Source organism: Mobula hypostoma, chromosome 2, assembly GCF_963921235.1.
Source record: "Mobula hypostoma chromosome 2, sMobHyp1.1, whole genome shotgun sequence".
Classification (NCBI taxonomy): domain Eukaryota; kingdom Metazoa; phylum Chordata; class Chondrichthyes; order Myliobatiformes; family Myliobatidae; genus Mobula; species Mobula hypostoma.
The window spans coordinates 45,729,572-45,749,145 of NC_086098.1; positions in this window are offsets into that span (position 1 = coordinate 45,729,572).

A 19,574-nucleotide genomic window follows, 5' to 3' on the forward strand; every position below is an offset into this window, starting at 1 on the left:
ATGCATAAGTAAGAAGAAGAAAGGAAAGGCAGCAGGTCCAGATGAACTAGTAATAGTAAACAGAGTAATTAGTAAATAAATTTAAAAGAGAGCAGTTTGTGGAAGTCGGTCATTTTTCTCGGCAGTTGAACGGGGCAGGACTGCGCAAGCACGTGTAAGTTGGCCCATGAGGCAGTGGGAGTATTTAAAAGAGAGCAGTTTGACGGAGCGGGCGACATTGTAGCGGGCAACAGAGTAGTGAGAGACAGAGTAGGAAGGCTTTGACTTGAGAGGCTTCAGCAAGCAGAGGCTGAGGACGAGCTTCACTCCAAGTGAGGTAAGGCCGGTTAAGTTCTTTTAAAAGGAGAACGGTCTGCAGCGGTATTTTATTTGAAGCAAGAAAGGCAGCGAGGCTGTAGCGTATTCAGTAGGTCATGACAACTGAGATCGGCCCCGCGGTTTGTTCATCCTGCAGCATGTGGGAAATCAGGGATTCTTCCAGTGTCCCTGATGATTATGTGTGCAGGAAATGGGTCCAGCTGCAGCTTCTGGCAGACCGCATTGAGTGGCTAGAGCTGCGACTGGGGAACAAGGACATGGCAGACCAATTGAATAACTACTTTGGTTCTGTCTTCACTAAGGAGGACATAAATAATCTTACGGAAAGAGTAGGGGACTGAGGGTCTAGTGAGATGGAGGAACTGAGGGAAATACATGTTAGTAGGGAAGTGGTGTTAGGTAAACTGAAGGCAGATAAATCCCCGGGGCCAGATGGTCTGCATCCTAGAGTGCTTAAGGAAGTAGCCCAAGAAATAGTGGATGCATCAGTGATAATTTTTCAAAATTCTTTAGATTCTGGATTAGTTTCTGAGGATTTGGAGGGTGGATAATGTAACCCCACTTTTTAAAAAAGGATGGAGAGAGAAACTGGGGAACTATAGACCGGTTAGCCTAACATCGGTGGTAGGGAAAATGCTAGAGACAGTTATCAAAGATGTGATAACAGCACATTTGGAAAGCGGTGAAATCATCGGACAGAGTCAGCATGGATTTGTGAAAGGAAAATCATGTCTGACGAATCTCATAGAATTTTTTGAGGATGTAACTAGTAGAGTGAATGGGGAGAACCAGTGGATGTGGTATATTTGGATTTTCAAAAGGCTTTTGACAAGGTCCCACACAGGAGATTAGTTTGCAAACTTAAAGCACATGGTATTGGGGGTAAGGTATTGATGTGGATAGAGAATTGGTTGGCAGACAGGAAGCGAAGAGTGGGAATAAACGGGACCTTTTCAGAATGGCAGACAGTGACTAGTGGGGTACCGCAAGACTCAGAGCTGGGACCCCATTTGTTTACAATATATATTTATGACTTAGACGAGGGAATTAAATGCAGCATCTCCAAGTTTGAGGATGACACGAAGCTGGGCGGCAGTGTTAGCTGTGAGGAGGATGCTAAGAAGATGCAGGGTGACTTGGATAGGTTAGGTGAGTGGGCAAATTCATGGGAGATGCAATTTAATGTGGATAAATGTGAGATTATCCACTTTGGTGGCAAAAATAGGAAAACAGATTATTATCTGAATGGTGACCAATTAGGAAAAGGGAAAGTGCAACGAGACCTGGGTGTCATTGTACACCAATAATTGAAAGTGGGCATGCAGGTACAGCAGGCGGTGAAAAAGGCAAATGGTATGCTGGCATTCATAGCAAGAGGATTCGAGTACAGGAGCAGGGAGGTACTACTGCAGTTGTATAAGGCCTTGGTGAGACCACACCTGGAGTATTGTGTGCGGTTTTGGTCCCCTAATCTGAGGAAAGACATTCTTGCCATAGAGGGAGTACAAAGAAGGTTCACCAGATTGATTCCTGGGATGGCAGGACTTTCATATAATGAAAGACTGGATCGACTAGGGGAAGTCCAGAACGAGGGGTCACAGTTTGAGGATAAAGGGGAAGCCTTTTAGGACCGAGATGAGGAAAAACTTCTTCACACAGAGAGTGGTGAATTTGTGGAATTCTCTGCCACAAATAACAGTTGAGGCCAGTTCATTGGCTATATTTAAGAGGGTTAGATATGGCCCTTGTGGCTAAAGGGATCAGGGGGTGTGGAGAGAAGGCAGGTACAGGGTTCTGAGTTGGATGATTAGCCATGATCATACTGAATGGTGGTGCAGGCTCAAAGGGCCGAATGGCCTACTCCTGCACCTATTTTCTATGTTTCTATGTTTCTAACAAATTATCGCCCTTGAAGATTATGGAATTGAAAAACTTACTGACTTAATCAATGACATTTACGAGACTGGAATAATACCAGAAGAGATAAAAAAAAATCAGTATTTATCACTCTTCCTAAGAAACCTGAAGCAATACAATGTGAATTACATAGGACCATAAGTTTAATGAGTCTTATCACTAAGATACTTCTAAGAATTTTGATGACAAGAGCTAAAAGTAAGATACAAGCTGAAATAGGTAAAGAACAATGTGGTTTTGGGAAAGCCAAAGGTACAAGAAACACGATATTGATGTTAAGGATACTATCAGAACAAGCTATTAAAGTGCAAAAAGGTTTGTTTGTTTTATTGACTACACAAAAGCACTTGATAAAGTGAAACACAGTAAGTTATTTGAAATATTACAGAAAACTCTAGATCTAGATTCAAAAGACCTCTGCCTAATCAGAATTCTGTACTGGGAACAAACTGCCACTGTAAAAATAAATGGAGAAGTGAGTCAGTTTACGAAAATCAAGAGAGGCATTAGACAAGGGTATGTTTTCTCCCCTGATTTGGTTAATGTGTACAGTGAAACAATATTACAAAAATTAAGAGACATCTTGGGTATCAAAGTTGGCGGTGAGAACATCAATAATTTTAGATATGCGGATGACACTGTATTAATTGCAAGTACGGAAGAAGAACTACAAAACTTAATTGATGTTGAAGAACGTGCAAAAATGGGTCTATCTATCAATTGCAAAAAGACAGAATATATGGTGATATCCTTGTTACTTGTTACATACACCTGTTAGGGTGCATTCTCCAGTTACCTTATAAGGTAACCGTAGCCTTCAGCCAGGAGCAGATGTCATCAGGTGGTTCCCAAATAGAAGGAGAATCCTATCTGCATGTTGAGAATAAACAAGTACAGAGCTTTTGCTACTTAGGAAGCTGTGTGACATCAGATGGCAGGTGCAATATAGACATCAAAAGAAGAATAGGGATGGCAAAAGACACCTTTACAAGAATGAAGTGTATAGAAACATAGAAACATAGAAAATAGGTGCAGGAGTAGGCCATTTGGCCCTTCGAGCCTGCACCGCCATTTATTATGATCATGGCTGATCATCCAACTCAGAACCCTGCACCAGCCTTCCCTCCATACCCCCTGATCCCCATAGCCACAAGGGCCATATCTAACTCCCTCTTAAACATAGCCAATGAACTGGCCTCAACTGTTTCCTGTGGCAGAGAATTCCACAGATTCACCACTCTCTGTGTGAAGAAGTTTTTCCTAATCTCGGTCCTAAAAGGCTTCCCCTCTATCCTCAAACTGTGACCCCTCGTTCTGGACTTCCTCAACATCGGGAACAATCTTCCTGCATCTAGCCTGTCCGATCCCTTTAGGATTTTACACATTTCAATCAGATCCCCCCTCAATCTTCTAAATTCCAACGAGTACAAGCCTAGTTCATCCAGTCTTTCTTCATATGAAAGTCCTGCCATCCCAGGAATCAATCTGGTGAACCTTCTTTGTACTCCCTCTATGGCAAGAATGTCTTTCCTCAGATTAGGGGACCAAAACTGCACACAATACTCCAGGTGTGGTCTCACCAAGGCCTTGTACAACTGCAGTAGTACCTCCCTGCTCCTGTACTCGAATCCTCTCGCTATAAATGCCAGCATACCATTCGCCTTTTTCACCGCCTGCTGTACCTGCATGCCCACTTTCAATGACTGGTGTATAATGACACCCAGGTCTCGTTGCACCTCCCCTTTTCCTAATCGGCCACCATTCAGATAATAATCTGTTTTCCTATTTTTGCCACCAAAGTGGATAACTTCACATTTATCCACATTAAATTGCATCTGCCATGAATTTGCCCACTCACCCAACCTATCCAAGTCACCCTGCATCCTCTTAACATCCTCCTCACAGTTAACACTGCCGCCCAGCTTCATGTCATCTGCAAACTTGGAGATGCTGCATTTAATTCCCTCATCCAAGTCATTAATATATATTGTAAACAACTGAGGTTCCAGCACTGAGCCTTGCGGTACCCCACTAGTCACTGCCTGCCATTCTGAAAAGGTCCCGTTTATTCCCACTCTTTGCTTCCTGTCTGCTAACCAATTCTCTATCCACATCAATACCTTACCCCCAATACTGTGTGCTTTAAGTTTGCACACTAATCTCCTGTGTGGGGCCTTGTCAAAAGCCTTTTGAAAATCCAAATATACCACATCCACTGGTTCTCCCCTATCCACTCTACTAGTTACATCCTCAAAAAATTCTATGAGATTCATCAGACATGATTTTCCTTTCACAAATCCATGCTGACTTTGTCCGATGATTTCACCGCTTTCCAAATGTGCTGTTATCACATCTTTGATAACTGACTCCAGCAGTTTCCCCACTACCGACGTTAGGCTAACCGGTCTATAATTCCCCGGTTTCTCTCTCCCTCCTTTTTTAAAAAGTGGGGTTACATTAGCCACCCTCCAATCCTCAGGAACTAGTCCAGAATCTAACGAGTTTTGAAAAATTATCACTAATGCATCCACTATTTCTTGGGCTACTTCCTTAAGCACTCTAGGATGCAGACCATCTGGCCCTGGGGATTTATCTGCCTTTAATCCCTTCAATTTACCTAACACCACTTCCCTACTAACATGTATTTCGCTCAGTTCCTCCATCTCACTGGACCCTCTGTCCCCTACTATTTCTGGAAGATTATTTATGTCCTCCTTAGTGAAGACAGAACCAAAGTAATTATTCAATTGGTCTGCCATGTCCTTGCTCCCCATAATCAATTCACCTGTTTCTGTCTGTAGGGGACCTACATTTGTCTTTACCAGTCTTTTCCTTTTTACATATCTATAAAAGCTTTTACAGTCAGTTTTTATGTTCCCTGCCAGTTTTCTCTCATAATCTTTTTTCCCCTTCCTAATTAAGCCTTTTGTCCTCCTCTGCTGAACTCTGAATTTCTCCCAGTCCTCAGGTGAGCCACTCTTTCTGGCTAATTTGTATGCTTCTTCTTTGGAATTGATACTATCCCTAATTTCTCTTGTCAGCCACGGGTGCACTACCTTCCTTGATTTATTCTTTTGCCAAACTGGGATGAACAATTGTTGTAGTTCATCCATGCAATCTTTAAATGCTTGCCATTGCATATCCTCCGTCAATCCTTTAAGTGTCATTTGCCAGTCTATCTTAGCTAATTCACGTCTCATTCCTTCAAAGTTACCCCTCTTTAAGTTCAGAACCTTTGTTTCTGAATTAACTATGTCACTCTCCATCTTAATGAAGAATTCCACCATATTATGATCCATACTAAAGTAGGCATGACAACTCGCCTCAGCGCACTGAAATGTTACGTTTATCCGGTTATATTATATGGCTCAGAATGTTGGACAATATCTAGTAACATGAGGAAATGACTGAAGCAGCAGAGATGTGGTTTTTGAGGAGGATGCAAAGAATATCTGGGATGAAACGAGTATCTAGCGAGGATGTCATGAACAGAGCAAGCACAAAAAGTGAAATAATGTATGAGATCATGAAAAGGCAATGTAACTTCATTGGACATGTGATTAGGAAAGAGGAGTCAGAATGCATGGTAATTATGGGAAAGATTGAAGGGAAGAAATCAAGAGGAAGGCAAAGACAAATGATGATGGGGACAGCAGCCAGAGAACTGGAAATGAATACCAATGAATTGATCCACTTGACCCGAAACAGGAGTGAGTGGGCCATGGCAGTCAAAGCTCAAACTGGGCACGGCACCTGATGATGATGATGATGATGATGATGATGATGATGTAATCCTATGATAATGATTACCCCATATCTTGTGTCACTATCAAAATACATATTTTGTGGCACCAGAAATTCAATGGAGAGGAGCTAATTCAGGTTTGACTGTTCAGTCGTAGAGGTTTGAAAGACACAGACACAGAACTGACCTTGCAAAACAAAATGGGGCAAGATGCTTTCAATCTTTGATTTCTTATTGCATATACATAAATATCTTAAACAAGCAGCAACCAGCCAGCCTTCAACACAGGCGTTTCTTTAAAAAAAACTGCTGCAATTCTTTATTCTGTCAACAATCTGAAGAAAAGGACTATTACACAATAAGATAATTCTTTTTGGAGGTATTTCCTCTAAGAGGAATCCCTATGGGTTTAAATAGATAATTCACAAAAATAATAGAATTGATATAATGTGCCTTTATGGATTGTTATTTTAAATGGTGCAGTATCATTACTCTAGCAATTATTCCTGTATTTTATAAATGGCCTTACAGATACTTACATATTCCTGTTCTTGGGATAAAGAAGCAATAATATCAAAAATGCAGGTAGAAATTTTACCACTGATGCAAGATATCCAAATGACTTTTGATTATATTCTTTGTATTTTTATGTGCCAAATGTATCTCAGGATAATTGTTTAGCATTATGTTGTGTAACTCCAGAACCAATCGAAAGAACATGGAAGCTCGGGATAACTTGTCTACTTAGTTTCACTTTTAGTGAGGCGTGCACATATGACATAGTAGCATAATGATGTATGCCATTCACATACTTCTTACATATAACCCAGAATGAATTATGAAAACAAAGGATGCTTAATCAAACACTATACAATATTACTCAAATATTACTTAAATATTAAACACACTATACTGCACACTGATTAGCTATGAACTCTAACTCAAAAGAGAGTGCATCCCAGCTCAAATATGTAATGTATTGCTCTCTAGTCATCTATATATTTATACAGTATACTATATAATACAACTGCTATATGGACATCCGCAGCATAGTGAATTTTAAATTGCCTCAATCTAGCCTAAAGATTTAATCGCTGTGGAGGATTTCTTACTCTTCTGGGACTGCAAGAAGTGGTTCTGACAGCTCTGGACACCTTTCTTCTCCAACAATTGACTCTGGTCTCCTCAACTGATCGATGTGCTGTCTCCAGATGACATCAGATGCAGTCTGTGTAGGAAAGAGGTCCAGTTCTGTCCTTAATCTTTCCAACTACTCTCTTTTGATCACCTCTGGAGTTCCACACTAGGACTGCTTGTCCAGGAGCGAAACAGAGTCTCCTTGTTTGAGGAGTCCTCAACTGGTCTCAGCTATTTACCTTGTGTACTCCTTCTGAGATTGGGTTTGAGGAGATCTCAGTGTGAGTGCAAGGAACAACCCAGGAACTGCATAGCTGGTGATAGTTGGTTGTGGAGTGTGCTGCATTGTGATAGGCAAGGAGGAAACGGGCAAGCTTGTGATTCAGTGTCAGTGTAGTCTATTCTGCTGACATTGCTTCCAATGTGTTCCTTAGACCCTGGACAAAATTTTCTGCCAAGCCACGGGTAGCTGGTTGGTACTGTGATGATGTGATATGTCTTATTCCATTCATTTTCAGCAAAGACCAAAACCGTTCAGCAACAGTTTTATTGTTTTGTCCAGTTTTTGTCTTGTTTTGAGGTAAATAAAAGCATCTCAATCTAGTTTTGCGACTGAAGCCATCTTGTTGTTTTTCTTAAACAATTGACCCACAGTTTTTTGTGACATATGGTGGCAGCGGTGGGATGGCCAGTTGCAAAACTAAGCGTGCTTTCAAAAAACAAACTGGGCTACGGTCTCAAAACCAGCAACTTCAGATGAAGAATGAGGATGAGTAGGAGACAGCAGCGATGTCAGAGGAAGAGGCACAAGGGGCAAGATCCAAAACCCGACAGCTGCAGCCTGGGCCATCGCCAGAAGGGGGTCCCTCAACCCTAGAGGTGGTAAATCTCTTCAGGGACATTTTAGCCACCCAGCAGAAGAGAGATGATATTCTCCAAGAGCTCCAGGGCCTACGGATCTCACTGGAGGCCTCCCGACAGGTGGTCCTATAGCCATCCCCAGCAGGGCAGACCCCACAGCCGAAGGTGGGAGTCTTAGACTGGAACTTCCAACTCAAGCACCCAGAAGGGGAGGTCCACCTGACACCTCCAACTTTGGGCAATCAGTGGTATCTTCCCCTGGCAGACTGGGTAATCCTTCTGTTCACCCCCCAGCAGTCCAGCATAAGGAACCCAAGATACCAGTGTATCAACAAGGTAAGGACATTGAAAATTACCTTCTACATTTTGAACAAGACAAAAACTGGACAAAACAATATATATAGCAACCCTCAAACTAAACACAAAAGAAAACTAACCTCAAAGCCTTGGTAACCTGAGGCTTATAACTGCTAAGCCCCTCCCCCTAGACAAACCAAAAGCTAATTAACTCAATTATCCAATTAAAGATGGTATCCTCCACCATCAACACACCTGTGCAGGTAGTTGCTGCCTCTATATGAGACAGCTCCATGGAGCAGCTCTGGTTCAGACGCAGTCACTATTACTGCTGGGGATGAGTGTTTTACTGAGTGCGCCATGTGCTGTCTGTAATCAGTGATGGGCCTTTGTCACACACCTCAATCTCCACATAAGGCAACCTCCATTCATCCTGCTCTGGTAAAAATGGGGGAACTGGAGTTTCTGCTGCATATTTCCAGAAGGTGTTCAATAAGGTGCTGCACAAGAGACTTATGAATAAGATATGGATGCATGGAGTTAAAGGAAGTGTATTGGCATGGATAGTGGGTTAGTTAACCAATAGAAGGCAGAGAGTTGGTATAAATGGATGTTTCTCCGGTTGGCAGTCTGTGGTGAGTGGGGTGCTGCAGGGGTCAGTGCTGGGCCTGCAGCTGTTTACCATTTCCATTGATGATTTGGAAAAGGGGACTGAGTGTAGTGGAGCAAAATTTGCTGACGACACTAAACTGAGTGGAAAAGCAAATTGTACAGAGGATGTGGAGAGTCTGCAGAAGGCTATAGATAGGTTAAGTGAGTGGGCCAAGGTCTGGCAGATGGAATACAATGTTGTTAAATACAAGATCATCCACTTTGGAAGGAATAATAGAAGAGCAGATTATTATTTAAATGGTGAAGGATTGCAGCATGCTGTTGTGCAGAGTGACTTGGGACTGCTTGTGCATGAATTGCAAAAAGTTGGCTTGCAGTTACAACAGGTTATTAAGAAGGCAAACGGAATGTTGGCCTTCATTGCTAGAGGGATTGAATTCAAAAGCAGGGAGGTCATGCCGCAATTATACAGGGTACTGGTGAGGCTGCACCTGGAGTACTGTGTGCAGTTCTGATCTCCATAGTTGAGGAAGGATACAGTATACTATCTTTGGAGGCAGTGCAGAGGAGGTTCACCAGGTTGATTCTAGGGATGAAGGAGTTAACCTATGAGGAGAGATTGAGTCGCCTGGGACTATACTCTCTGGAATTCAGAAGAATGAGAGGAGACCTTATAGAACATACAAAATTTTGAAAGGAATAGATAGGATAGTAGGAAAATTGTTTCCATTGGTAGGTGAGACTAGAACTAGGGAACATTGCCTCAAGATTCAGGGGAGAAGTTTTAGGATAGCGATGAGGAGAAACTGTTTTTCCCAGAGAGTGGCAAATCTGTGGAATTCTCTGCCCAGGGAAGTATCTGAGGCTTCTTCACTAAGTATATTTAAGAAACAGTTAGATAGGTTTTTACATAGGGGAATTAAGAGTTATGGAGAAAAGCCAGGTAGATGGAGCTGAGTTTACAGACAGATCAGCCATGATCTTATTGAATGGTGGAGCAGGCTCAATGGGCCAAATGGCCTACTCCTGCTCCTATTTCTTATGTTCTTATGTTTGTTCTTATATTCCAACCATTTTGGGTGGCCATGTAGACCTGAGACCATATTGGGTCTTTTCTAGTTTCTCTTTGGATCACCCCTGCCATAACAGGGAGACTTTCAATTTGCATTAAGGAGAATATGTCAAGAGGAGTGTCCCTTTTCATAAATTGTGCAGGTATTTCCTTTTCCAAAGGTAAATGTGACAATCCAACAGCATTCCCATGCTTAGTTGTACACCTGAATTCGATTGTGTAATTGTGTCCTCCAAGAAACAGATTCCATCTCCACATTTGCACTGTTACTGTTAGTGGAACACCCTGCTGTAGATTGAAAATGGACACTGTCAAGTTGGATGTCTTTTTCTTTTTTGAACATGTGCAGCTTCCCCACTTGAAAGGGATTGAAGGCGTCTGCCCAAGGGCGTTTTAACTGGATTCCACCCAATGACCAAACAACTTTTACTTTCTCCTCCTTTTATTTTTCGCGAGTGCGACAGTTTGATGGTTCCATCGGTGACATCAGCCACTAGGTGAAAACACTGGCTACCTCTCCAGACTTTGTAGATGGATTCAGACCTGCACCTCTCCGCTCCCTCATAGACCGTTATGTTTTCAAACCGGGCAACCCTTCCCGAGGGTTCCTGAACTCTTCTTAAACCTCGTGCCATTTCCCAGAAGCATCTGCGCGCAATGATCCCCGCGACGTGAAGCTAGCGCTAACCCCAAACACAGTGACAGCAGTGCTCTTTTCCATAAAACAGTCTCTCAAGTTATTTAAAGTTCTGCATCTTACCGCAGATTCCAACGCTGCTCCCGGACTGCCGCTGTGATGCTGCCGGGTCCCCCCAATGTTCCGGGCAGAAGCAGCATGTTAGGCAGTGGGTTCCATCCAGTCTATCAGTGGATTCTTGCTATTACTTTTAAATTTTATTTTCTCTTGCCTCTAGGTCCCAATACTTTCTAGAAACTCTAGTTTGACTTGACAGACACAAATGCTTGATGATGAATAATGAGGGAAAACTCTCTCTCATACAAACACTGGTTGGAACATTTTACAGCCCAAATCAAACTCAAGGCATCTCCATAAATCTATGCATATTTTTCTCTGCAGCAATAATGCAAAGGTATTCATTGCCATCACTTATAACATGTGACATGACTGCACACTGCTTTGTGCATTTCTGTTCCTTCCTGATCTATAGTAATAAATTCAAGGGGTGGAGCACAATATTCAGATTTGGCAGGAGCCTGTTATAGTAATTGACAAGTCCTAAAAAAGTACCACATCTATGACATTTCCTTTGACCTGTGGGCACTAGCATTGCTTGAATTTTCGCTGCACACTTGTGTAGTTCTCGTGACTCAATGGTGTGACCACAGTAAGTGATGATTAGTTTAAACAATTCTTGTCATGTCATGCTCTGAGCCTATAACCTTCTAATCTTTTTAACACTGCCTTGAGGTTTCAGAGGTGCTCCTTGTCATCCTCACCTGTAAAAATAATGTCATCCAAATAATACTGAGTGCCTGGGCAGCCCTGCAGCACTGGGTCCACAGCTTTCTGCCAGTGTGCAGGTGCAGATGCTACTCCAAAAATAAGCCCATTTTACCAATAAAATCCTTTGTGAGCATTTATGATGAGCAACACTTTTGACTCTTCTTCTATCATCTTAACTTAGAGGACTCGGCTAAGCCCACTTTGTTGAAGTGTTTCCAGAGAGATTTGCAAATATATCCTCTATCCTTGGCAAAAATAATGATCTACTTCCAGTACTGAGTTGACTATGACCTTACAATCACTATAGATGCTGACAGATTTATTCTTCTTGGCTATTGGGACCACAGGCTACACTTAACTTTAGAAAGAATTCCTTTGGCCTCCATGCGATCTAGCTCACTGACTTCTGTGTCACAGGTGGTATAAGGAACCAGACAAGCTTTGTAAAACTTGGGTGTAGCATTTTCATTTACATTCGACATGTATGAGTTTTCCAATACCATCCTTGAACTCTGTTGTGGCATCATTCAGTACCTCTCTTAATTTGAGCTTAGTTGACTCTGTTGCAGGGGATGTGGCATGAAATGGCGGATGGATCACCAAACAAGTTGTATTTGTCTTAGCCAATCACAGCCCCACAATATGGCCCTCCTGTTTTAACCACATACAAGCCCAACATGGTTTGTTGATTGTTGTATTTCACTGTTACGAATGTCATTCCCACAGGAGTTATCTTTTCTCAAGTACAAGTTCTTAGTTAGCTATCTGTGGGCATCTCCTCAATATCTTTGAAATGTTATTCAAAGTCATTTTGTGGAATGACTGAAACAGCCAAGCCAGCGTCCAAATCCATTTTAATTAATTTGCCATTCACTTCTGGTGTAAGTCATATTGCTTGCCTCTTGTTATTTTCCTCACTGTAAATCTCAAGGCTGCTCAGTCCTGTGTCTCTCTCATCATTATCAGATTTTTCATCAACACAGTGCAGATTAATGCTCTTTTTGAAACAACAATTTGACTTTTTTTTTCTCTTCCTGTGCATTTATTTTTGTCTGCCTGACCTGCTCTTTGTATGTGTCTTACATTGTTGCATTTTCTGCAAGTTTCACCTTTAAACCTGCATTGGTCTGGTGTATGTGAGCCCCTGCCACAATGGTAACATAGTCCATTCAACCAGTCAGGTTTTTGTTTAAACATTGCAATTTTGTTCACACTCACTCATAATCCTGACCGCAACTCAATTGTGTCTCTAGCTGCTGTTTCCAGTCATTCAGCAATTTCAACTGCTTTTTTTAAATATGAGTTATACTTCAGTTAGGAGCCATTTTTGAATGCTTTCTTGTAAGATTCCACAAACTAAACAATCTCTCAGTGTATCATTAACGTTATCATTGAACTGACAATACCCGGACAATTTTTTCAGTTCAGCGGGTACATACACTGAAATGGACTCACCTTCCTCTTGATTCCACTTATGAAATCTGAAGTATTCTGTGATCAACAATGGTTTCAGTTGTAAGTATTACTTCAATACGGTCACAATATCAGCAAAGCTTATTTCAGCTGGTTTGGTTGGAGCAGTTAAATTTCTAAATAAACTACTTTTCCACCTATTCCACACAGTAACACTGGCACTTGGCTATTTCATTTGCTTCAAAGTATTGCTCAATTCATTCAGTAAACATACATTTCCGATGAAACACATGCTGTACTTTTTTTCGACTCAAACATCTGTCTCCCCCTGCACTTCAACAGGTAGGTAATCATCTTGGGTTCATTTTAAAACTTACTCATTACCACTGCTATGTTTTGTTACACCAGAAACTAATCAAAAGAAAAGCGTGGGAACTGGGGAAAACCTGTCTACTTCGCTTTACTGTTACTGAGGTGTTCACATATCACATGGTGTCTTAATGATACATGCCATTCACATACTTCATACGTATTACACATAATGAATTATGTAAACAAAGAATGCTTAATCAAACTATATATATAATACTACTCAAATATTACTGAAATATTAAATGTGCTACATTTAACTTTTCACACATGGACTGTAAAGGCAGGTCCCATGTCAGCTCCTGACATCAAGGCACCAGCAAGTGACCAAATCTAGCTTTAAAGATCCTGATGAAGGCTCTCAGCCCAAAAAGTCGACTGTTTACTCTTTTCCATAGATGCTGCCTGACATGCTGTGTTCCTCCAGTATTTTGTGTGTTTTGCTTGGATTTCCAGCATCTGCAGACTTTCTCATGTTTGTGGCTTTAAAGATCTGTTAGTTTGAAGGGAAAATACTCCTGCAACAGAATCATGATGCCACAAAGTAGATGATCACTTGAGGAATCCCTCAGGGCAAAAACCCAAGCATGCCTATTTTCATTTCCCTTTATCAGTAACATTCCTTCCATCTTAATACTAGAAGCTAAGCATTTCACTAAAACTTTATGCTGTCTGAATTTATTCACATTTCTTTAAACAATGAAACATCTGTTTTGAAGGAAAAACCTCACTTAGAGTCTAGGATTCGGCTGAAAAGAGGCAATAAATATTTCTGCTATGTACTTGTCAGAAATTACTATCACCATCGAGAAATAGCCTGATTATGTCTTCTTGAAATTCTAAAGCATCATCAAAGTGGTATTATGAAAATATTTTGAAATGTTTTCCTTGTTCTTTTCTGATTCAACAGCAAGAGTTACCTGCAAACAAAAAAGGCACTGTACACGTATTCAAGGCTACAAAAGATCGTTATTAGAGTAATATAAAGAATAAAATCGAGAAAGAAAGAAAATTAATTAATGAGGAAGTGAAGGAAACAAAATAATAAATATCAACCATTTACTGAGCCGATCTATAGAATGCCAGAGGGAACTTTTAAATCCAATATTTTCTATTCTTTCGCTCTCTCTCTCTGTCTCTCTCCTTAACTGTCATTTTCCCTCTCTCTCTATCTATCTTTCTATCTCTCTCTCTCTACCTCTTAGCTGCACTCGTAACCCAGCTTAAGAGACACAAACTTGATAAGCACCATCTGATATTCCACTGGGTAGCCCGTAACCATAGCCTCAGTGTTACTTTCTCTCTCTTGCTGGTCAGCGTAGGTTTTCACTGCCTTTGTTCACTTTTTCCATCCTTTCCCCCTCCCACCCCTCATTACCAAGATTCATTATGCTCTCCCACTGCTTTTATCAGACCATTACTATCACACGTTTTCTTTTTCATCCTACAGAAGCATATTCCTAAAAGCATTTTGTAGTGAACCAGCACAACCAGTGCACAGTGTGTAGATTTAAGTAGCGAATAATGTTTTCGGTCAAAGAATATTAAAACGACAGATGAACAATGAGCAGCAGGTTCTTGGAGCATCAAAATGAACCAAACTCTTTGAAGGTAAGAACAAAATTTCTTGCAATGCTTTAACTAATTCACGATACTAACATTAACATATATAGTACCAATGAAGGGTATCAACCCCAAACGTCAACTGTTTATTCCCATTCATAGATGCTGCCTGACCTGCTAAGCTCCTACAGCACATTGTGTGTATTACTCTAGATTTCCAGCGTCTGAAGTACCTCTTGTGGCTATATTTTTTTCTTTAATGGTCCTAGCTCAGAATTGAGATATGCATTTATGTATGTATTTATTGATCTGCATAGTGTATCATGTCTACTCAGTTCTGGGTGGACTCTAAACATTAGTAGGTGCTGGATCCAAATAACATAATTTAATTAATTTCCTTTTAAATAGGTAACTTAATGTAAGCCATGAAGTGCCAGAATTATATTGGAAAATAATGTCTACTTGTTATATTATGCCTTCAGTTTTTGTTTTGAACTTAGTTTCAACCCATCACTGAGTTGTTTTGCAAAGGAGGTTCATGTAAAATGAAATGCAAGAAATATTTGTGCACGATATCTGGTCTTCTATTTGTAAAAGCTTGACAACTTGCTCTTATCCACCCATTAAACTAATTATACAGTATGGCAGCAGAACATTGCTTCTTAATGATCAATTAATGTGTCAAAACCATGTGAAGACAATTAGAGGAATGCAGTCTTTTCCTGGTAATTAAGTTTAACATTTTGAAATCATCAGAGTGGGTTTTATTGAAGCTGACTTTTTCAGAGAGATCTTATACAGCTTAATTCTTTGGGGATTTTCTTTACTGTGAAGATATAATTTGCCAGGTGGAATTTTTGAAAGATGAGTACAGACTAAGATTAACTGATCAATTTCAATAGGTGGTAAATGCTTTTAACTACTAGGCAAGGACTGATTTTTGGCTGGAAGTTTATGTTCTGAAATGAACAGTAATGTTGATAAGGGTGCGCACTCTGTGTTTAAGGATATAAAATTTCAAAATTATTGGCTTGTTCAAAATTGCTTTCTTCTTATTATGTCACAGATGTGAGCTGAATACCTGTGATTTTCATGTAGTCAATTAGAGGTTGATTCATCACTTTTGACTCTTCGATGGCTGTATGCTCTTATTCAGTGCATTTTCGAGCATTTGGGTAGGTTCAATCTCCAGCTTATTTTAAAGATCTCATCCAGGATGCGGAATGGATATTACGATTGATCCAAGCACTCCTGAACTAGATAACAGATTATTGATTTTAGTTTTGCACTAGTTAATATTCAGCGCCTCTTTCATTGTGTATGTGTGGGAATAAGAGAGAACAAATATGGCAGTAATGCCATTTGTGTTGCACAAGCTAGTCATGCATCTGACAACAGGAACTAGACAAAATTTGGATCGTCTGAATTTAGTGAGCCTTTGGTGGGAGTAGGATAGAGGGGGAAGGATATAGATTACATGAACAAGATGGCTTTGCAGGGTATGAGGAGAAATCGGATAGATACATCAAAAAGAAGCAGAACATTTCCTAAAACATTCATCAGCATTTAATAATATCTTCTTCTTCAACATCATTTTCTTGCCCTATCCTTGTTTTCCTTGTTTTCCTTGATTCCCTTACTATTCATTATTCTATCAGTCTTATTTTTGAGTGTACAATGACTGACCCTCCGTAGCCCTCTCTATGAGTGAAGAAAATTTCCCCATCTCACTCCTAAATGGCCTATCTTGCAATGTAGAGCGGAGCACAGCTTAAGCTTGATTTGGTGAGCAAGAATTCCTCTCAAGATTGCATTTGTGTTAGCACACATTCCAAAAACCTGTATTCACGGCATATACCACACCCCAATGAGCTGCAAAATCTTCAAAAGGTAATCTAAAAAATCTAGCCACTCTAATAATATTGGGCCAAAATGCAAGGCCTGGATCAAGTCCAGTTTCCCTAGTTATTGGTTTTCAAGCACCATATTGAATCCTTTTTGATTCAAAGCAGCTCAATTAAAGGACATTTGCTTAGCCTGAAGAGTCCTTTACTGGAATCACATTCATCAGAATCTGAATTCGATTATGTTGCAGCTACCATTATAATTTAGCTTTGGGTTACATTTTCAGTCTGGAAGGAAGGAACCCAAAGGAATTACTATTTCAATAGTGGCACTTCTGTTCACAAAGGGCGCTTATACAAAACAGTCTTCCATTGGAAACAGTTCAGCAGAATATAATTTGTGGAAAAATCAACCTTTGTTTATGATCAGATGTTTTAACTAAACTGAGCTTCAGGATGAGGTAAGGCATCTCAGGACTTATTGCACAGCAGAGCAATTTCTGAATGGAAGATAGACGTGTTTGATATTGGTGTAACATTAAGGTTTGCTGTTCTGATCAATGGATTAAAATTGAGTTAATTAAAGTACTTACAACAGCCAGTAAAGGTTGAACATCAATCAATCAAAGCACAGATTTGCAGTATTCTTATTAAAATTGCATTTAAACAGAACTCTGCCGAAGGTGCCAAAATACACATGAATATTTAGAATAAACTAGCTTGACCACAATGAGAATATTGTTCTAGTGCCATACTTTAGAATGAAGTTTTAATGCTTCAGACAGGGTGCAAGACACGATTTACTAAAATCATTTTGTTATGTGGAAAGACTTACAAAGCTGAGTTTGTGCATAAATGGTGGAAAATGCAAGAAGTGTCTGACTTTAAAACCAAGACTACAGAAAGAGCTGTTCAAAACTATTCTGATTGGCTGAGTGGTCAAGCCCTGAGGGATATAGATGAAGATACTTAGCAAAATAGAACAAAACTGTCATGGCAGAAAAAAATATTTGAGGTCTGTATTGAATTTTAGAGATATTAGTAGAAACAGATTTAATTGGAGAGTTTGAATGGAGCGGGTTAAATACTGTATCTGAAAGGAAAAAGATTTGCAGGGCTATGGGGAGAAGGTAAGGCAGTGTGCTTGCTCTGGATTGCAGATGGTATGGTCTTGTTGGGTTGAGTGGACTTCTCTATACTCAAGCCAGTTTGTTATATGTGTACATGATGAACACAGAAAAACAGATAAACAAAAATCCTGTTGCAATACCTCTGTCAGATGATCAAATATTTTGTACACTATTCATTACTTCCTGCTTGAAGAGTAATATGGTTTTGAACCTCCAATTACTCAGTAAATACCTTGCTGACAGCACAAAGAAATCTTGTTTAAAAATATCTGATTTTTTGTCTGAACAAAAACTGAATCTCTTGACCATTTCTGTATGCTCTTATACATTGTTACTGCCACATTAATGGCTTATAGATGTATGCATTAACGAGGTGTACAGGTGTACCCAATAAAGTGACCACTCAGTGTATATTAATTCGGTAAATTACGTATATTTCTTATGTGATATTTTATGTTCATTTATTAACTTTTCTGGAATAACAAAAGTCTAATGCAGTTTAGTATCACTTCATTTTCATCCTTGCCATTTTGAGAAATTGTTTGAAACTTTGCAGAGATTTCACATTTCCCTACATGAATGAGCAGAAAACTGGTGAAAACCCCACAGAAATTACATGAACATCAGATTGCACAGCCGGACTGGCCATAGCCAATACCTAACTTCAGCTTTCTTCGGTGCTGTATCAGAACTGTCCCATTCACCAATTGCACTTGATTCACAGGGTGTGCATCCACTGAACAGAGCATGGACTGTCCTTCGTACTTTAAAATAAAGTTGTCCGACTTGTTGTATCTACAGCATTATATAGAGTGATGTGTCAATCCACAGATGAAAATGAAATGCAGGCTTCAAACTCTGGACTTGCCAAATTTGGGACCCTGAACTCCAGGCCTTGAACTCAGGACTCGCTGACAATCGGACCCTGAACTCTAGGCCTCAAACTCCAATTCGTTAATGATGGGACTACAACACCAGGCCTCAAACTCCAGACTTGCCAATGATAGAACCCTGAGCTCCAGATTCACCAATTCACATATCTAAGATGTCACCGGCCCTTGTGCTTCCTGCCTGGATGGACCCCTGATTACTCTGATCTGATGAGGGACTCACTGACCTGACCTGGCAGGTGGGGGCATCAACCCTCATTCTTACAGGTTTTTCTCCACGGCACTTGACACCAGCCTGACATTTGTCCACAGGTGCCCTTTGCGCACATTATCAGACATCCCACCTCTCCTGGAAGTTCCGGGAGTCTCCCGCATATTGATAGTGGCTCCCTGACGCCTGGAAATTATATACAATATCCCAGAAATCGATTATTTTGAGAGGGAGAGCAAGCATCCTGATTGGTCTCTCTTTGTGCTAAGAGTGATCCCCAACCACCGAGCCACGAGGAAACAATATAATTTGGCGATATGAAACGATATGAGTCAGCTGCTCATTCCCTGTCACACACTGTTAAATTTTAACGCACACGAGGTCATCAGTGATCCAAGACGTGCAAAGGAATGGGTCTGTGACCTTTTTGTGAATATCCCTGGTAAATCATCCATGTCAGCGCAGGGAAAAAGATCAACTCCTCGAGCTTGCAAATGATGGTGGGCTGAAAAGTATGTTTGACATAACATCTCTGCCGGCATTCTGGATCAAAGTCAAGGCTGAATATCCTGAGATAGCCACGAAAGCACTGAAAACGTTGCTTCCATTTCCAACATATTTCTGCGAAGCGGAGTTTTCTGCAATGAATGCAATGAAAACGACATTGCGGAATAGACTGGACATAAGGAACCCCCTTCGAGTATCGCTGTCTCCCATCACCCCTTAATGG